The 19,301-nt window shown below is 47.7% G+C and overlaps 2 long non-coding RNA genes across 2 annotated transcripts; one reads left to right on the top strand and one right to left on the bottom strand.

Annotated features, from left to right (window-relative positions):
• Positions 1 to 7,088, bottom strand: LOC134482538 (uncharacterized). Its single transcript, XR_010058774.1, has 2 exons — positions 6,415 to 7,088; positions 1 to 6,312 (listed from the first exon to the last, which is right to left on the bottom strand). It is a non-coding gene; the product is annotated as an uncharacterized LOC134482538 (long non-coding RNA).
• A 531-nt stretch (positions 7,089 to 7,619) lies between these two features.
• Positions 7,620 to 14,181, top strand: LOC134482539 (uncharacterized). The gene is made up of 3 exons (XR_010058775.1): positions 7,620 to 7,670; positions 10,558 to 13,055; positions 13,747 to 14,181. It is a non-coding gene; the product is annotated as an uncharacterized LOC134482539 (long non-coding RNA).
• Positions 14,182 to 19,301: the final 5,120 nt, after the last annotated feature.

Genomic DNA, 19,301 nt, shown 5'->3' with positions numbered 1-19,301 from the left:
CGATTTTTATCTCCTTTTATGTGCATTCAAAAATACCAGGAGCCCATGAACAATTAATCAGATATTTCCTGGGGCCGCGGGGAAGAAGCTTGTGGAGGAGGTGGGTAAATATGGAAGAGGAGCGTGCTTTCACAATGTGCCTTTTTGATGTATTTTTGAACCCTGTGAATATGTTACCTATTCAAAAAATTATTAATTTTTTTTTTAAAAAAATAACAGGTTAAACAAGTTTCTCCAGACCAGACCCGGAGGATTCCAGACCTTGAGCTGACACGCTCTGAGATAGGCCTCTGCTGATTTCTCCGCTGCCCCATTCCTGCCCTTTGGATGCACCATAGCGAAAGAAGTGTGGGCGGTAGAAGCTGGTGTCCATGGAGTGTGCGTCAGAACCACTCTGTGCTGTCCCACACGCCACTGCTCCGCTGTCATACCCACTCCCCGAAGGAACCGCATTGGCACAGAGATGGAGTGAACCTGGGTTGAGATAAGAGTCAACCAGGCAGGGGACTGGGCTCACTAAACGGCATCTTAACCTCCTAAGGCTGCCATAGCAACAAGTCAGGGTTTCCTCCAGAAATCTATTCTTTACTGTCTGAGGACTGGAAGCATCAGCAGAAATGTACCCAGTCTTGGAAAGGCGTCCCCCTCTCTTGCTTCATCCGGTTTCTCAGTGCTGCAGGACCCTCTTATCCAGTCCTTCTGAATTATAGGAGGTGATTCTCAGGAGGAAACTTCATCTTCACAGCTCTCTGTGCACGTCTGGCTTCACACGACGTCTCTTCCCATAGACATCAATACTGTTGGATTCAGAGCCCACCCGGTTCTATCACGAAATCTGTTTAACTCTATCTGCAATGACCCTGTTTCCAGATAAGGTCACTGGCCTGGTTCGTTTTTGTTGCTGTGGGGAAAAAAATACAAAAAAAAAAACAACAACAACAACAAAAAACAAAACAAAAAAAACTGAAAAGAAAGCAAGCAATGAAAAAAGAAGAGGGGGAGGATTTAGTTTATAGTTACAGTTCTGGGTTCCAGTCCATCCCTTCCATTGTAGGGAAGTTCAGACAACAGGGATGTGAGAGAAGTAGTCAGATTCATGGCCAAGAGCAGGAGGAATAAACACATGTGCATCTGATGTGTGCACTGTCCACACAGTCTGGGACTCTCCACGTAGAGAATGATGTCACCCCCGGTGTGCCGACCCTTCCCACGGCAGTTAGCAATCAAGACAATTCCTCACAGGCATGTGCACAAGCTAGTCAGATCTAGACGGTCTCTCATCAACTCTCCCTCTCCAGCTGACCCTGGTTGTGTCTGGCTGAGAGTAAGGAGGGACCATCGTGGGTGTCTTCATGGGTGGGAGATTTGGGATGGATAGGAGCACGGTCTCTTCGTAGGGCACAGAAGAGCACAGGACAAAATGTAACCCGGAAACGTTGTCAGCTGAGGCTGTATTTCACTGTTCTGCACTCACCACAGGCTAACCCAAGAAAGAGACTGTTCATAAACATCTTCACCACAGGCTAACCCAAGAAAGGCATGGTTTAGATGTATCTGGACATACCCAGACATGGTGGGAGGAGCCAACAAATAGTCTTTCCCTGGAGATGTCTGGTCCTGAAAGATTATGTCATCCAAGAAACTCAAAAGCAATCCATAAAATTCCCTGGAACCAGCAGCTAAGCAGGGAGCTACTTGTGGGCCCCATCGTCGTAAGACAGCAACTCTGCCTTAAGGGAAATAAAGAGCCGTTTGCTGCAAGCCAAACAAGAGCGACTATGCCCCCTCAGAACAGATTCGGGTTACCCTGAATGACAGGATCCACAATAGAAGAAGTGATAAAGAAGTTTTAAGAGCCACAAGGGAAAATGTCACATCAATACATTGTCCACTTACGTGGGTAGGAACATCAGTGAGGTGTGTGGCAGTGGAGTGGAAAAGTCTCTTCTGTGGGCTTCAGGAGCACTTGGTGGCAGTAGCTTCAGTAGTTTCCACTTTGGTGGAAACTAGAGGTCGGCTTAGCCTAAGGGCGCATTCCAAGAAGTCGATCAGCTCATCATGAGGATGTTAGGTAGGTGACTTGCTGTTAAAGAGCTAGAGAGAGCCCTGTGTGGTTTGGACTTGGCACTTGTAGCTTTCCAGAGCTTATGGTGGTAACATTCCTGTTGGCCAAGGTCAATTTGTCTCTGGGATCTATACACAGAGGTACGCAGTCCTCGCTTAGCCTCTGGGCTCAGCCCTGCGAGCCCCCAGTTGGATTTTAGAAATGCCTTAAACACTTAGGTGGAAGTTGCAGGAGCCTTGAGCTAAGCTCGAAGGCTGGGTTAGCTGGTCTTTACTCCATTCTTCTCCACAAAACATTCTCCCCATGGCCTGTGGGGCACGAGACCTCTGCTTCTCTGATGAAGGTTGAAGGAGCAAAGATGAGCAGAGACACTCAGTGTCCCTAAGTTCCCGGAGATCAGGGCTTGGTGACTTCTGTCTATATGCAGCCAGAGAGGATGTAAATAAACTCTTGAAGCAGCATACCAGATGCTCAGCTCTCTGCAATGGGAGAACAACAGACAGACAGACAGACAGACAGACAGACAGACAGACACACACACACACACACACACACACACACACACGAAGACATGACTGCACATCCTGTGTTTCATCAGAATAAAGTCAGAACACCCCTGGCTACTGTAGCCATAATTAACCTCCTAAAGTCTCCTCACTACAACAGTGACTGGTGGGTAAAATTGAGCTTCCTCCACACTGAAGGCTGCAATGTTGATCACCCATGCTATCACCTGTGTGTGTCTTCACAGTGCCCCATTATCCAACTTTACAAATCCAGAAAGTATGAAGACCGATGTTTTCTCCAGATGTGTGCCCAAGTCCCATGTGAGCTGGACAAGCATTGTCCTTGGGCCTACAAGCCAAAGGATGGGGTCCTCAAAGGATCATTATGTCTCTCTCTCTCTCTCTCTCTCTCTCTCTCTCTCTCTCTCTCTCTCTCTCTCTCTCTCTCTCTCTCTCTGAGATCTAACCATGATTGTGAACAGTTCTCATGATCCAAAGAACTCCTTCAATTCTGGGACATAAAAATGATTTACCATGTCCTTAGCAGACAAAGGTACCAGCTCCTACCTCAGCCAGAATCACAGACAACCCCTCCCCCAAATCTTCACTGACCTCTTCTCCTCAGCCACTTTGACCACTTAACACAGACATCGTGCACTGGCTGGTTCTGTGTGTCAACTTGACACAAGCTGGAGTTATCACAGAGAAAGGAGTCTCCCTTGAGGAAATGCCTCCATGAGATCCAGCTGTAAGGCATTTTCTCAATTACTGATAAAGTGGGGAGGGCCCACTGTGGGTGGTGCCGCCCCTAGGCTGGTAGTCTTGGGTTTTATAAGAGAACAAGCTGAGCAAGCCAGGAGGAGCAAGCCAGTAAGTAACATCCCTCCATGGTCTCTGCATCAGCTCCTGCTTCCTGCCCTGCTTGAGTTCCAGTCCTGACTTCCTTTGGTGATGAACAGCAATGTGGAAGTGTAAGCTGAATAAACCCTTTCTTCCTCAGCTTGCTTCTTGGTCATGGTGTTTGTGCAGGAATAGAAACCCTGACTTAGACACAGCACAACAAAAGTTACACAGGAGCGCTAATTTTTGGGTTTTTGTCTGCTCTCCAGTTGACACCAGCAAGGCCTTTTAGGATGGTAATGATTGACTTTCTCAGGCCAGTCATGCCTGGGACTCCTGTTCACATGTAAACCAACAGTCTGGCTTTCATTTCCATTTCCCCAGATAAGCTCTCACCCTACCACGCCACTACCCAGGGAACAAGAGGCAAGCAACACTTCCTGTAGCTTGAACCAGCTCCTCAACATCTCTCTTGGAGGGAACTTAATTTTCCAAGTCTCCCTGCCCAGACACAGTCTTCCCCAGAACATTTGTGTCCATGCACAGAGTCAGATGACAGCAGACACTTAAAAGGACACCCTCTTGTCCTACGGGGACACAGCGGCTCATTCATAGGTGTCTTTCAAAGGAGTGCGGTTACCTGATCAATCTTGGAAGCACTAAAACTGCAGGATACACCAGCACCAGAGGCTGTCTGTCTTTCTGAATCTTGGCCCAGCGGTCCAAACACAGACAGCTCCCAATAGCCCCAGGAGCTGGAATATACAGAGTCAGCTCGGAGCCAATAGTGGAGACTGCATTAACTGGGGGATAGGCATAACTGGGGTTGGGCCCCCATGCAGGAAGTTTTTTTTTTAATGAGTTCTTGCCCAGTAACAAAGTAACAGAGAGGAGGCCCACTCCTGCTGATCTGGGAGTCAGGAAGAGGAGATTAACAGAGGCCAGCTCTTGAGAGTCCCCGTCCTGGAATGCTCCAGTGGCCAGTGACAAACCATAGTCTCTCACCCTGAGCACTCAGGGACATCGCTTCACCTCTCGGCAGAAGCACCTTAATGGGCATGGTCACTTCCCATGCTTGTCAGAATTGAATGAGGAGGAATGTAGCAGGCACCTGACAGGGGGACCTGAGTCCTTCCTTCCCTTATCAATGTGGCAGGCTGAGTCATGGTAGCCTTATAAAGCACAGTTGGAAGAAAATCCAAGCTTCTGACTGAAGCTAAGTTCAGTGGACTCCTCTGAGCTCCAGGCTAGCTCCCACGGAGGGGGATGTGAGCATGTAATGCTCTTCACTGTAAGAAGAGACACTCTGTTAGATGGAGACCCCTCAAGGCAGTTACAACAAGGAGGCTAAACGGCTCTCCTGGGTGGCTGCCTTTCAGAGGATGAATAGCCTCCTATTCCTTCCACACGACCAGACCAGCATGTCTCAGCCGGAAAGTACCATGACTTCTAGTGTTTTGTTCTCCCTACCAGCATGCATTAGGATGGGAGCCCTCTTCCCCTGACACCTGACCCCCCCTTGCCGGAAGACACAGTCTTCTGTAAAGAACTGAATCTCCCAAGGTATAGACTGGCTTTCTACAGCTATGAGCATGCAGGTAGAGTGTGGGCTGGACTGTTTCCCTCCCCCAGAAGGGGAGGACGCTCGGTTTCTGCAGTTACAGCGTGCGGCCAGGACTCAGCGTGTCTGTCTTCCATCATTCACAGAATGTCACTGCTGTAGACATGCCATCCTTGATCCAACCCCTGTTTAAATCAAAACCTCTTGACCTTTCACTTAAATAAAAGGCAATCGCCGGGCTGTCACACTGTGAATGACGAATGGGACCGTTATTTAAAATGCTTCACATTCTAAGGAGCGGGCAGGCCGTTTTGGGGAAATCTATTGCAGAGGGTAGCATAATTATAACCTAGGCTTATGTGGTGCTCAACCCCGAGTCAGCTCAAAGCCCAGTGCGGTTTTCTAACCACCTTCCCCCAAAAAAGAAACCATCAATGAAGGAGCACAGCAGTCAGGTGCATTTCCTTCCAGATAAAAATAAGCTCACAGACATTTAAAATCTGTACTTCCTAATGGTAAAAGTGACCCTGGCTGTATCATTGGACCAAAGCATTGTCCTTTAATAACCTTCTTGATAGAGTAAACCTGGCCTAGCATGAACTATGATCAGAAATCTTATGGGAAGGATGCCTTGGGTGGAGCTTCTTGCTAAGTAGAGTCCTATAGCTAGGGTACTGTGGAGATTGAATTGCTTGACCCAAAAGGCGACAAGCCAAAGGCCTGAAACTCGAAACCCGTGCCTGTCGGGAAATAAACTCCATGCAAAAGTGAATTAGACGAGGTCACACCGAGATGACATGCAAACCTTGGTCCACAGGTCTGTCATCAGAGAAGGGAAAACATTCGTTCCATTGGGACAGAGACTCAAGCATGAAGTTGGTAGCCAGGATGAGAGTAGAACTTGTACAAACCCCGAGAGGCAAGGGCTGAAGACGTTGGAAGAAGGCCAGGAAGGCATTACCTGGCTCTCAAGGGGCAAGGCCTGCTGTGATGGCTTTGTTCTCAGACTTCTGACTGCCAGACTTGCAGGAGAGCCCAGTAAACAGCGGGGTCAGGAACACATGGGAAATGTACACAGGGCCTTGGATGAAACTCCATGTAAGGTTCTAGTTTCCGAGGAGGTGGAGAATGGCAGCCCTCACACATTTTCTTACAGCAGCATGTTTGATGACGTCAGCCGGGTGGCTGTGCGAGGAAGAAGGGGGCCATGTCTGCATCCTACCTTGCTGGTCTCTTGCCAGGACATCCGTACCTCTGTGTGGCACTGCAGTTTGGCATCACTGTTTTGCAGATCCTAAGCAGAGGTGATTTGAGCGCATCTGTGACTGATCTTTCCGAACCTAGCAACAGGACAGTTAAGACGTGTGGAGGTGGAGGGATGTTCCAAGAATCTCTAAAGGCACGTGATGTAAATGCATGCAGGTGTTCACACAGGTACTCACCTCGTGTGAGAGCGACAGGCACACGGGGTCATCCAGACAGCACTTTCCAAGACTCTGGTGGTAACTCTGGTCACAGATATCAAACTCCACGTGCAGAAACCCTTCACTGCTGGGCATGCCACACCTTCATCATTCACACAACAGGGCATTCTGTTATCCCAGCCGAGTGGCCAGCCCAACCCTGGAGAAAAAGGCTGCCCTGCAGGGCTGGGTGGGCCATTTCACCCCAGAGAGAACAGAAATGTTAGCTCAAATGATGACTCCAAGGCACAACAATGTCAAAACACCTTAGCTCCATGACTGCAGACTCGGGACCAGAGAGGGATGGCTACATGTGACTGGTGCTCCCAGGGTTTCACAAAACGAGGTTGCTTTATTTTTCTACTACCTGTGGAGAGGGGAAATTAGAGGGAGAGCATCAGAGTCACCCCAGGATAGGGGTGTCATGCAGCCAAGGCTGACCTTGATCTTACAGCCTTGCCCTCCTGGATTATGGGTTGACAGTCATATGCCACCATATCAGGTTTATACGGAGCCCAGGCTAGGACTCGGGGCTTTGTACACAGCAGGCAGGCTCTTTACCAACTGCACTCATCTGCAGCCAAAGTGGTAAGGGTTTTTGAGAGCATTGCAAAGATGGCTCTGACCTTGAAATTGACCAGTGTGAGGGGACGCCTGGACGTTTGAAATGGTTTGATTTTTTATTTTTTTTGGCTTTTTAGTAAAATTCATTTTTCAGTTCTGTCCCATGTGCTAAGGACAGAAGAGCACAGGGGCGGGACAGAGGATCTGTGGGGAATCACTAGACACAAATGCACAGGATCTGAGTTCATTTCCGCATTGCCAGAACACCGGTTCAGAGGTTTCGGTCGTGGAGACAGATCTCCCTCGGTGGAAACCACTAAAAGCAATTGGGAGCACAGCACAGATGTCTTTCGGTGGGAAACAACAAATGGCAAGCTGCAAGCCAGGCTCCAGGTTTCTAAGTCAAGCAGTCACTTGGGTGGACAGTTGCTGGCTGACGACGTTTGCACTGTGTCACCAGCAGTTCCTGAACACTACCTGATAAGGCAGGAGCAGACTGCAGAATTTACTGGAACACTACTACTGGCCTATTTATGGAGCTGTTTTTGCAGTGATGAAGGTTGGCTTCCCGGGGACATGATGTCACAGGAGACGTCGGGATCACCTAGCAACAGGACACAAGCAGCACGTCTGGCTTCTATTTATAACCAGCTCTCTGGCAATGTCAAGAGGTGAGCAGTTAAGACCAGCCAGAGAGGCTCAGGGTCATCGGATTCTTCTGGAAACCACAGCCGTTACTAGAGTTGACAGAGAGTGCCGCAGCCCAAACTCTCACCTGTCACACTTGGTCCAAGGCGTGTTCCATAGAACTCCAGCTTGGGCCCAACACTGCAGAGTACTGATGTCTAGAAGAACTGGGCCAGATAAGACACTGCCAGCATTCATTCCAAACCAGCTCAGGCAATCTGGGATCAAAGCCAAGTGCTGGTGTTGGACACACTGGCACAGAAGCCTGGTAGCCCAGAGTCCATGAGATTCTCTCTTCTCCCAGCCATCCATTCTAGACACAGCATCCCAGGCAGACTCAGGGGAAGGCTGTCGGGGAACTGAGGAAGAAGCCTAGGTGTTTCGAGGGAAATTCTAGGTAGATGCCCATCTTCAGTGGGCACCTCTGGTCTACCTTCTCCCCTGCCCACTGCAGATGCTAGTTCCTTCTAGCTGGACAGGTCCTGGGCTGGCCAGTGCCACCTCCATTGAAATGTGGCCTTTTCAGAAGATTTATTTACTTTTTACTTATTCACTTTACATCCCATTCACTGCCCCCTTTCCAGTCACCCCCTTCCACAATCCTTCCCCATCCCCTCTCCCCTTCTCCTCGGAGCTGGTGGGGAAACTCTGGGTATCTCCAGACCCTAGAACTTCAAGTCTCTATGAGGCGAGATGCTTCCTATCCCTCTGGGGCCAGACAGGGCAGCTCGGCTAAAAGACTATATCCCCCACACAGGCAACAGCTTTTGGGATAGCCTCCACTCCAGATGTTCAGGACCTTCATGAGGACCAAGCTGCATATCTGCTACATATGTGCAGGGTGGCTTAGGTCCAGTCCAGTCGATGTATGTTCTTTGGTTGGTGGTTTAGACTCTGAGAGTTCCAAGGGACCAGGTTAGCTGACTCTGTTGCTCTTCCTGTGGAGTTCCCATCCCCTTTAGGGCCCACAATCCTTCCTCCTGTTCTTCCATAAGAGTCCCTGAGCTCCATCCACTGTTTGGCTGTGGGTGTCTGCATCTGTCTGAGTCAGATGCTGGATGGAGCCTCTCAGAGGACAGCCATGCTAGACTCCTGTCTGCAAGCATAACAGAGTATCATTAATAGTGTCAGAGATTGGTGCTTGCCCATGGGATGGGTCTCAAGTTGGGTCAGTTATTGGTGGGCGATTCCCTCAGTCTCTGCTCCATCCCCAATCCCTTTGTTTCTCATAAACAGGGTAAGTTTTGGGTTGAAATTCTTGTGGGTAGGGTTTTTTGTTTGTTTGTTTGGGTTTTTTGTTTTTGTTTTTGTTTTTGTTTTTTTTTTTTTTTTTTTTTTTTTGGTTTTTTGGGGGAGATGGGGAGGTTGGTGTCCTATGGCTCCACCAGGGTTTCTGTCTGGAAATGTGGTCTTTCTTTACCTCAGGATCAAAGGCCACTGACAGAGTCTCAACGTGACACCTCTTCAGCACGTTATGAGTGTGAGCACTTAGGCCTCAACTGATGCTTTTGTTTGGTGAGGTGTGGAACCTTTTGAACATGGCGTGCTCGCTGACAGATGAAAGGCTGAAGGGTTATAATCCGGTTAGGCCCCTGAGACACAAGCAGCCTCTGCTTCAACCAGCACAGCCACAAGCAGCTCTCAGTACCAGGCCTTTCCCACCACCATGGCCTGTGTCCCCTTGAACTTTGACCCAAATAAGAGTCTCTTACGTTGCTTCTTTGGGTGCTTTATCATAGGGATGAGAAAGGAGTGGTACCTTAGACCGTTCAGCCACCCTGATACCCAGTACTGAGGATAAAGGGTGGCTAATGCAGACATAAGTTACTGCCGTGCTGGTGTGAGATGCGTTTGTGGCTGTCACTAACACAGAGCACAGCTGACATGCAATTACAGTAATTTCAGATACAGGCCATCGTGTGTGCACCTGTGCTTTATAGCAGCCCCCAAGAGCATCTTGGCTAATGCACTGACTTCATATGCTGCACGGTAGCTCTGTTCAGTAACACCGCAGTCTTTACAATGCTACATTTGAATGGTATGTAACATCGTCATTGTGTGGAGGGAGGAGTGTGCTCGCTGTGTACACATGTGTGAAAGCCTGAGGCCAGTATCAGATGCCTTCCTCTATAGATCTCTGTGTGTGTGTGTGCGTGTGCCTGTGTGTGCAAGTGTGTGCCTATGAGTGTAAGTGTGTGCCTGTGTGTGCAAGTGTGTGCCTGTATGTGCGTGTGTGTGGCTGTATGTGCATGTGCATGTGTGCAAGTACATGTGTGTGTGCATGTGTGCCTGTGTGTACAATTGTGTGCCTGTGTGTTGCAAGTGTGTGCCTGTGTGTGCAAGTGTGTGCATGTGTATGTGTGTGTCTGTGTGTGCCTGTGTGTGCATGTGTGTGTGTGTAAGTGTGTTTGTTTGTTTGTTGTTTGTCTGTTTGTTTAATGAGACAGGATCTTACTGTACAGACAAGACTGGCCTCAAACTCCCAGAGACTACGTAGCTCTGCCTCTGGAGTGCTAGGACTAAAAGTGTGCGCCATCACGCCCAGTCCACCACCTCACTGAATCTAGAGCTTGCTGACTGGGTAGACCTGCTGGCCAGTGAGCCATGCTCATCTGCTTGTCTCTAGTCCATTACTTCTAGGATTATAGACATGAGATGCCACACTCTGGGATCCAAACTCCAGCCCTCCCACTTACACAGCCAACTCTGTACTGACAGAGCCGTCTTCCCAGCTCCACTCACACACTTCTGTCTAGGAAGGGTCCCTAATGCTTCACAGGGCTGCCAGGCATGATGTGCAGAGAGCAAAAGAAGGAGCAGCGCCCAGATGAAAGGCCACACTCAGCCTGTGTTTCTCCTCCCTCCTCTTAGGGCCCTGAATCCCACCGAGGCTGAGCACCAGACGAGGCAACTGTGAAGAGAGATTTCTCTCCTTTGAGCTATGCAAGCTGAGCTGTGCTCTGCACCGACAAGTCATCTGGGGTCTCAGGATACCTGAATCTTCAAGGCCCCGTGGAAAAGTTTCCCAGAACCCCCTACTGCCAGGTCCCCCACTCTGGACAGCCAGCCCTGCCTTGTCTTCACAGATCATATCTCACAGCTTCACTGGGCTAGAGTACCCCCTCCCCAGGGGAGACCCTTGTGGAGAGGGCAGGCACGAAAGAATAGATGCAGAGTGGTGAATAGCCAGTCTAAGCCGATGGTGCAACCCAAGTCAAAAGCTGGACATGGTCACACACACACACACACACACACACACACACACACACACACACACAGAGAGAGAGAGAGAGAGAGAGAGAGAGAGAGAGAGAGAGAGCAATGTCCATTTTCTTGGCCTTTGATGTGGCAAGCACCCTTCTCCTGTAACCTGACTGTCTCTGGGGAAGCCACATTTGTAAAATATCAGCAGATTAATTGACTGATAGAACCTCTGACTATAGAGATTCCCGGTGCTGCTGATCAAGAGCCCAAACTGGGCTTTCTTCAGCCCCCTTATGAGCTACTAATGCCAACCTAATACCTGATCTAACGTCTGGCATCCCTGTGACCATTTGGTGATGGTCACATGACCAAATGATGCTATTTAGCCGGCTCACTGGCCCCAGAGCTAAGAATATTACCAGATAGCATCTGAGACCGATGGCTGAGAGCTCCCTGTCCGAGGTAACCCCTACCAGATGTCTTCGGCAACACTCGTAAGCGCACTGACTTATTTATGGTTTTGTTTTGGTCTGTGACTACTAAAGTCACTGGTCCACAGCGGAACACGTCGTTCAAGGTGGCCTGAAAAACCGAATCCAGGTGCTGGCTAATTTCTGCGATCTTTGCTTCAGGAGATGTGTTTGGCAGAAACACTTCCGCTCAGTCCATGTGGCCCTGTGGACTGATCCTTGGGGTCCATATTCCCTCCTCCTTCTCCCCTGGGAAAATGGTCCTTGGTCCCTCCAGCTCCTACTCAAGTTTTCACAGCAGAAAAGCAACGCTTGGACCCCGTCTACTTACTGTGTTCTCCCTGTACTTTCACAATTTTAATTCTCACTTTCCTTCTATTTCACTCCTATTAAACAGTGTGTAGATCCGACCACAAACCCTGTTTTGTATGTTCTATGCTTCCTGATGAACAGCGTACCAAGGCCTTCTGAGAGGGTCAAGTGCGACACCAAGTGGACAAGGGCGCCACCTACAGGTAATTTTGACAAATAGCATAGCTGCCTTTAGACCAGGCGGCAATATGGTCACTGGGGTGTAACAACTGCATAGCGACCGCCCTAAATTCCCATCCGCATCCGCAAGCTGACTGGTCCCTGCAGGGCGTCCAGGTACACGTTGTGCCAAACTTGCCCGCAGCAGCAAGCCAAGGGAATCGCGTGGGAAAATGGAAAACAGGCCTGCACGCCTCCGCGGGAAGTTGATGATCAGCAGGAACCGAATCTCCGAAGTCACCCGCAACCCCACTCAGACTGGCAGTCTAAAAAAGGCATTTCCTGGTGGCGGGAGGGTGACTCAGTTTCCCGGTGACTCAGCGCCACAAGTGCGCGGTGGTGCGGGTGTGCAGGGCTATTCCGGGTGAGGCGGTGGATCGGCCTCGCAGGCCCGCGCAGCTCAGGAAGCTCAAGTGGGGTGCGAGAGGAAGAGCTCACCACGCGGGGGATGCAGGGAGGTGACTCAGCTGCGACGCAGCCCTTGCGGGGCTGCAGCTCCGCGCCACCGTGAACCCCTACGCAAATGCACGCAGGCCACTGGGTCCCCATGCGCACTTCTCCCTGTGCATCTCCGAGGGCAGGCCACTCTGTCCCCCAATGAACATGTTCTTCTCAATATCCTGTGGCACGTGGTCACTGGAGACTTCGTCCCAGGACATGTCCCTGCGGCAAGTGCACACAAGTGATCGATTTCCCCCTCTTGGGGGTAGCATCCCACACTCTAGAGACCTTCTATACTCTCACCCCCTTGGAGCTTGGACACAAACTCCAGACGGGACTGACTAGCTCAGCTGTCCTGTTCTGGGCTACAGTTACAACTCACAAGTCAGGGTTCAGTGAGTTCTGAAGGCAGTGCTTTCAGGGTCTAAGGGACAGCAAGAAGCTGTTAAGAGCTATGATCTCACAATGCACTGAGCTGTCAGGCAGCGGTCCTCCCAACAGTACAGGGGGGTTGGGAAGGAAATGTTTAGGGTACCACCTGCCCTCCACCCTACAGAGCTTGGCTCCCATGACCTTGGGGTCTGAATCTTTCAACGCCTTTTCTGGACGGGGCTGCCTCGAAATAGATGCCTCCTGTCTCAGAGAGGAACAGAGGGCTGTTTTCCACTGCACTTCATAGCCCAGGGAGTCTTACCACAGATGCCACACTGCCACCTATGCTTTGTAAATAGAACATGTTGCTTTCCAGAAGAGTTATGTAGGATGGGGGAGGAATTTTTCTCCTAATGTACGGAGGAAAAAAATATATATATATGTACATATATATATATCTTTACTCAGGTGTGATTTTTTAAGAAGAAAGAGGAACTTGAGATGCCTAAATTCACTGCAAAGTGGATACCTCTCAATGTGAGACCATTTCACACACACACACACACACACACACAGATACACATAGATACACACACACAGACACACACAGATACACACACATAGATACACACACAGACACACACAGATACACATAGATATACACACACAGAGACACACACACAGACACACACAGACATACACAGATATACATAGAGACACACACACAGATACACACACACAGACACACACACAGATACACACACAGAGAGATACACACACAGACACACACACGTGTAATTTTCTTCTCTAAAGTCAATATTACAAAGACACAGAATAGCCCACACACACACACCAAATGCAACCAACTTGATCATGACAACAAGGACAAGGGACTCCAAGTGTCACCTGTAGCTCTCTCAGATCTGGAGTTTCAAATGTCAAGGACCACAAAACCCTCAAACTGGGGCCCACTCTTGGGCCCGTGAACTATTGTGGTAAGGCCATCCTGTCCAAGAGAATGAAGTGCTGTTTTGCATTGTAGGAATCAAGTCAGAGTGTGTCATTCAACCACAAGTGTGGCCAAACAATGGAACCCTATTCAAAGCCATTTTGATAAACCCGTTTTTAAATGTGCAGTACAGTCCAGGCTATCGAGGAGGAAGAGCCGGCCCACATTGCCTGGATGTATCCTCACCTGATCTCCTCCCTCCTCTCCTCTTTGTGGGGACACTGTGACGTAGGCAAGTGCTTGAGTTCATTTCCAGCCCAACCCTCAGGTCTACCCCTTCCTGTTGCATAACTGTATTTTTAATTTCGACCTAATTTTCACATCTGACGGGTCATAAGTTTGTTCTACAATGACTTGCTTCTTACACAGAACCCGGAGAAGGGTGGGTGTTCTTTAGTCCCACTGTTCCCTGTACCTGAAACACGGCGAGCATTTATGTGGATGACAAAACAGAAGAAGAGACAGATGAATGGGGAATGGGTGGGAGGAGTCGTGGGTAGGTGAAGCCAGAAGAGCAGGAGGTAGATAACGGTGGGCGGGTGGGCGGGTGACGGATAGATGGGTGGGTAGATGGACAATAGCGCAGGAAACAGATGGAATCAGAGTGGGGGAAGGCCAGGCGAGGGAGTACAGTCAAATTATGTTTCCTCTTCCTGTAGATTCCTCCCGACTTAAGATTTTAGTTTGGAAAAACTTCAAATAAAAAATGACTTAAATCGGGCAGATCTCCAGCTCTTCCATAGTTTGTATGTGGAAGAATCGGAGTCTGTCCTCTCACAGTGCAGAGGATGGAATACTCTTTCCAGGCAAGCTCACACCATCCGGGTGGTGTGTCCACCACCTGTAAGACGTCCATCTAAATGGAGGTTGTTCTAGTGCCCTGACTACTACAGGGTGAGTGACGCGGGATGAGCAGGTAAGCTCAAGGAGTCGAGGGATCTGGTATGAAGCTGACAGGGCTCCCGGCTGACAGACAATGTGTGTTGTGTGTAGTAATATCCACAGCAGATAGTCACTCCAGAAGAGCCAGCAGTGATATTGAGATGGGAGAGCTCTGGCTGAGTCGCAAACTAAATCAGAGACGTGCAGTGCTCTCGAGCGTTAGAGAGAGTGGGGGATTTCAGCAGCAAGGAAAGATGGCTCAGTGGTTAAGAGTGCTTGCCGCACAATCATGAGGACTAGAGTTCAAATCCCAGCTCCCATAGAATAAGCCTGGCATCCCACAATTGCTGAGGCAGTAGGATTGCCGGGGCTAGCTGGCTTCCAGCTAGATAAATGAACACAGTCACAGGTGGTGGAAGAGACCTCACCTCAAAAGGATAGATAGAGAGTGAAAGAGGGTATTCAATGCCTTCTTCTGGTCTCTGAATTAACACCTGCACACACACACACACACACACACACACACACACACACATACATATATACACACATACACACACATACATATACACACACAAACACACACATACACATACACATACACATACACACACATACACACACATATAGACACATACAGACACATACACACATATACATACACACACATACACACATATACACACATGTGCACACACATGCACACACACATACACACATATACACACATGCACACACATACACACATATACACAGACACACACATACATACAAACACATACACACACATACATACATATAAACACATACACACATATACATACACACATACATACAAACACATACACACACATACATACACACATACATACACACATACACACATACACACACACACAATCACACTCACACTAAATAAATGCATCATTTTAAAACAGAAGGGCAAAAGTTCAGCCACTTGTTCCAGTTCCACACACAACCCTGCTGTTTTGAAAGCTGATTGTTTGCATGACAGCCCAACCCTCCCTTCAAATGCATGGACTGACCAGTAGATGTCCTGAATGTAAATGGCCCTGCTATGGTTTAAATGTGGATTATCTCCAGGGTTGTGTGTTATATGTTCGGTCCTCAGATGTGGTGGTGCTAGGATGCTTGGTCCTCAAATGTGGTGGTAGTGCTAGGATGCTTGGTCCTCAAATGTGGTGGTGGTGCTAGGATGCTTGGTCCTCAAATGTGGTGGTGGTGGTGCTAGGATGCTTGGTCCTCCAATGTGGTGCTAGGATGCTTGGTCCTCCAATGTGGTGGTGCTGGAAGGTGTTAAAGTCCAGAAGAGGAGGGCAGTAGCAGGAGGTAATTGCATCAAAGAAGGAATTGGTGTACATCTAATGGACTGGTTTAGTTGCTAAAAGAATGGGCTGTTACATGAAGAACTGGTGTAACACTTGTTTCTCTGGCCTCCTGTCTTACCCTGTGTCTTCCCCCCTCAAGCATATTTCTACCACCCTGTCATCAGCTATATCATGATCAAGGCCTGAAACCAGCAGATGAGGTTCCAAAACTGGGATCTAGTAAACTTTCCTTTAGAGAGCCTTCCCAGGACTGATCTAGACAACACTGCCAAAGCCGACCAGGCATCAGCACCAAATCCCCCACAGGCAGGGTAGAAAGTGCAGCCTGGAACCTACCCCAGCAACTGGACTTCCATGGCCAAAAGCAGAAACGTTTCAACACATAAGAAAGGCACAGATTTATAGATTTAAAATGCTCAAAGAGGCCAGAATCCACATCAAGGTGTGGTGTGATCAGTTACAGGGAAATTGAGCAAAGTTAGCAAGGAACATTACCGGAAGCCAGAGAGCAGTGCGTTCTCCCAGGAGTGATGACCTGGAGGAATTCGGGGTCTCGCCTGACGTGGGGCCCAGAGGAAGGGGGAAAATGACAGTGGAGAATTACTGAGAAGAATGAGATAACACAACCCAATCTTCAGGAAAGATGAAATAAGGACATTTTCAGCTGACAGGAAACCGGGTTCGTCCTTCCCAGAAGACCTGTTCTGAAGGAAGTTCTTGATCTACCAAACAGTGGTTCTAGAAATAAACTGTCAATACTGAGAATGAAGGGAGAAGGCAAAAATGAGAAATATCCGGTAAATTTTAAATTATTTTTAAGGGGGGATGGGTCACTCCTGAGATCCCCGAACCTTGGGAGGCAGAGGCAAAATAATTGCCACAGATTTGAGACTATTCTCAGACACACGTTGAGTTCTAGGCCAGCCTGGGATACATAACGAAGTTCTGTCTCAAACCAAATTCAACTATTCTTTACTTCTGTTTTCAAAAGATGTCAAACTTATCAAGCAGCAGAATATGAGTTAAAAACAGCATGCTAGAAATGTAAAAAAACACAAAACAAAAAGAAAAAAACAGGAAAGAAGAGCTAAATCTCAGGGGCAGCAAATAAAAAGTAAACAAAAACTGAGACACCAATCCAAATATAACAATGATTAAACAAATACAGTCTATCACATCAGTTAGATGGAGATTGCCAGAACAGATTTGGAAAACAGGATACAGCCATATGTCGTCTGCAAAATCTCACTTCAGATGCAGTTGTATGGTCAGGATTGAAACAAAAGAACAGAAAGACCACACCGGCAAAACACACCGACCTGAAGAAAAAGGTGGCTGCATCAAAATCAAACAACTGACAGACATGACGCAGTGCCCGGAGCCAGGAGAAAAGTCAGCTCATCAGGGAGACGGGAGACGTCAAGAGTGGGCATGCCTAACACTGAGCTGGGCAGAGAGCGTAGGAACTGTTCCAGTTGCAGGAGATAAACAGTACCACTCCAGAGACACCAGACATGATGCAAGTGGTGGGTAAGAAATTCACAGGGCTACAATGTATCCAACACTAATTGAACCCATATCTTCAGTTACACAAAGGACATTCACCAAGAAAGGGCATACCCTGAGTTGTAAAGGGAGCCTGAACACGCATTTGCAGGACCATGGAAGTCAGGAGTTGTTTATTCTGTGGTCAGAGTGAAATCATGGTAAAAGCAAATATTAAAACAAGAACTCCCACAGGGGACTGACCCCACCAAGCTGGATGAAAGCAGATACTTAAACAAGAACCCCCACAGGGGAACAACCCCACCAAGCTGGAAGACTAACAACACATCCTCAAATAGACCGTAGATCAAAGTAAACGAGCTATTACTTTAGACTGGATGTAAACAGAACCAAGCGACGACAGAGATGGAGCACAGCTAGGCAACACACAGAAAGGGGTTTTGGATGGCCAGAGCATATGTGAAAGCAGGAAGTCTCAAACAGGTCCTCTAAAGCCTCTGGAGCATGAAGTTAGAAAAGCGGGCAAAATAAACACAAAGTGAGGACATGAAAGGAAAAAATAAAGAGGAAAATTTTTCAAAGAAAACTATTTCAAACCAAGATCTCACTCTAACTCCAGTAGTACCTGAGCTTATGATCCTCCTGCCTCAGCCTCCTTGGTGTTGGGATTAACAGGCATGTGCCACTGGGCCTAGCAAATCAATGGAATTGGAAGCAGAAAGACATCCAACAGAAAGACAACAAAACCAGTTCACTGAAAAATCAATATTGATACTGTTGTGTTTTATAGAAAAGAAAAAGAAGCCAGGGATATGTTTGATGGTATGGGGGAAGGGGGTGCCTCAAGGGGCCCATGATGAGGCATTCTTTCCCTCTGAAGTACCATGGTATAGTATAGTATAGTATAGTATAGTATAGTATAGTATAGTATAGTATAGTACAGTATAGTATGTATAGTATGTATAGCTAGTATAGTATAGTATAGTATGTATAGTTAGTATAGTATAGTTAGTATACTTAGGATAGGATAGGATAGTTAGTATAGTATAGTATAGTATAGTTAGTATAGTATAGCATAGTATATTATAGTTAGTATAGTGTAGTTAGTATAGTATAGTTAGTATAGTATAGCATAGTATATTATAGTTAGTATAGTGTAGTTAGTATAGTATAGTATAGTTAGTATACTTAGTATAGTATGGTATAGTATAGTTAGTATATATAGTATAGTTTAGTTAGTATAGCATAGTATAGTTTAGTTAGTATAGTATAGTATAGTATGGTATAGTATAATATAGTATAGTATAGTTAGTATAGTATAGTATAGTTAGTATAGTATAGTTTAGTTAGTATAGTATAGTTAGTATTGTATAGTATAGTTAGTATAGTATAGTATAGTATAGTATAGTATAGTATAGTATAGTATAGTTAGTATAGTTTAGTTAGTATAGTACATTATTGTTTAGTTAGTATGGTATTTGGGGCTGGGGAGGGGAGTTGATGGGGTAATAAAGACAGACAAAGGGAGAGAGAGAGAGAAATAGAGAGAGAGAGAGAGAGAGGAAGAAGAAGGAGGAGGAAGAGGAGGAGGAGGAGGAAGAGGGGAGGAGAGGAGGAGAGGCCAGCCATGAACACGTGGGGGAGGGGAATGGGGAGAAAAGGGATAGAGGAGTAAGAGAGCAAGAGAAGAGAGAGGGAAGAGGGGGTGAGAAGCCCCTTTTATAGGGAGTCAGGCATACCTGGCTGTTGCCAGGTAACTGTGGGGCAGAGCCTAGACAAAATGCTAACAGACATCGAGAAAGAAAAAAGATGAAGATGGTAATTTCTAATATTGGTGTGTCTTTGGGCTCC

This window comes from Rattus norvegicus, chromosome 16 (genome assembly GCF_036323735.1).
Source record: "Rattus norvegicus strain BN/NHsdMcwi chromosome 16, GRCr8, whole genome shotgun sequence".
Lineage (NCBI taxonomy): Eukaryota > Metazoa > Chordata > Mammalia > Rodentia > Muridae > Rattus > Rattus norvegicus.
Note: the sequence above shows the minus strand (reverse complement) of the source record. Positions and strands in the feature narration are given on the sequence as shown.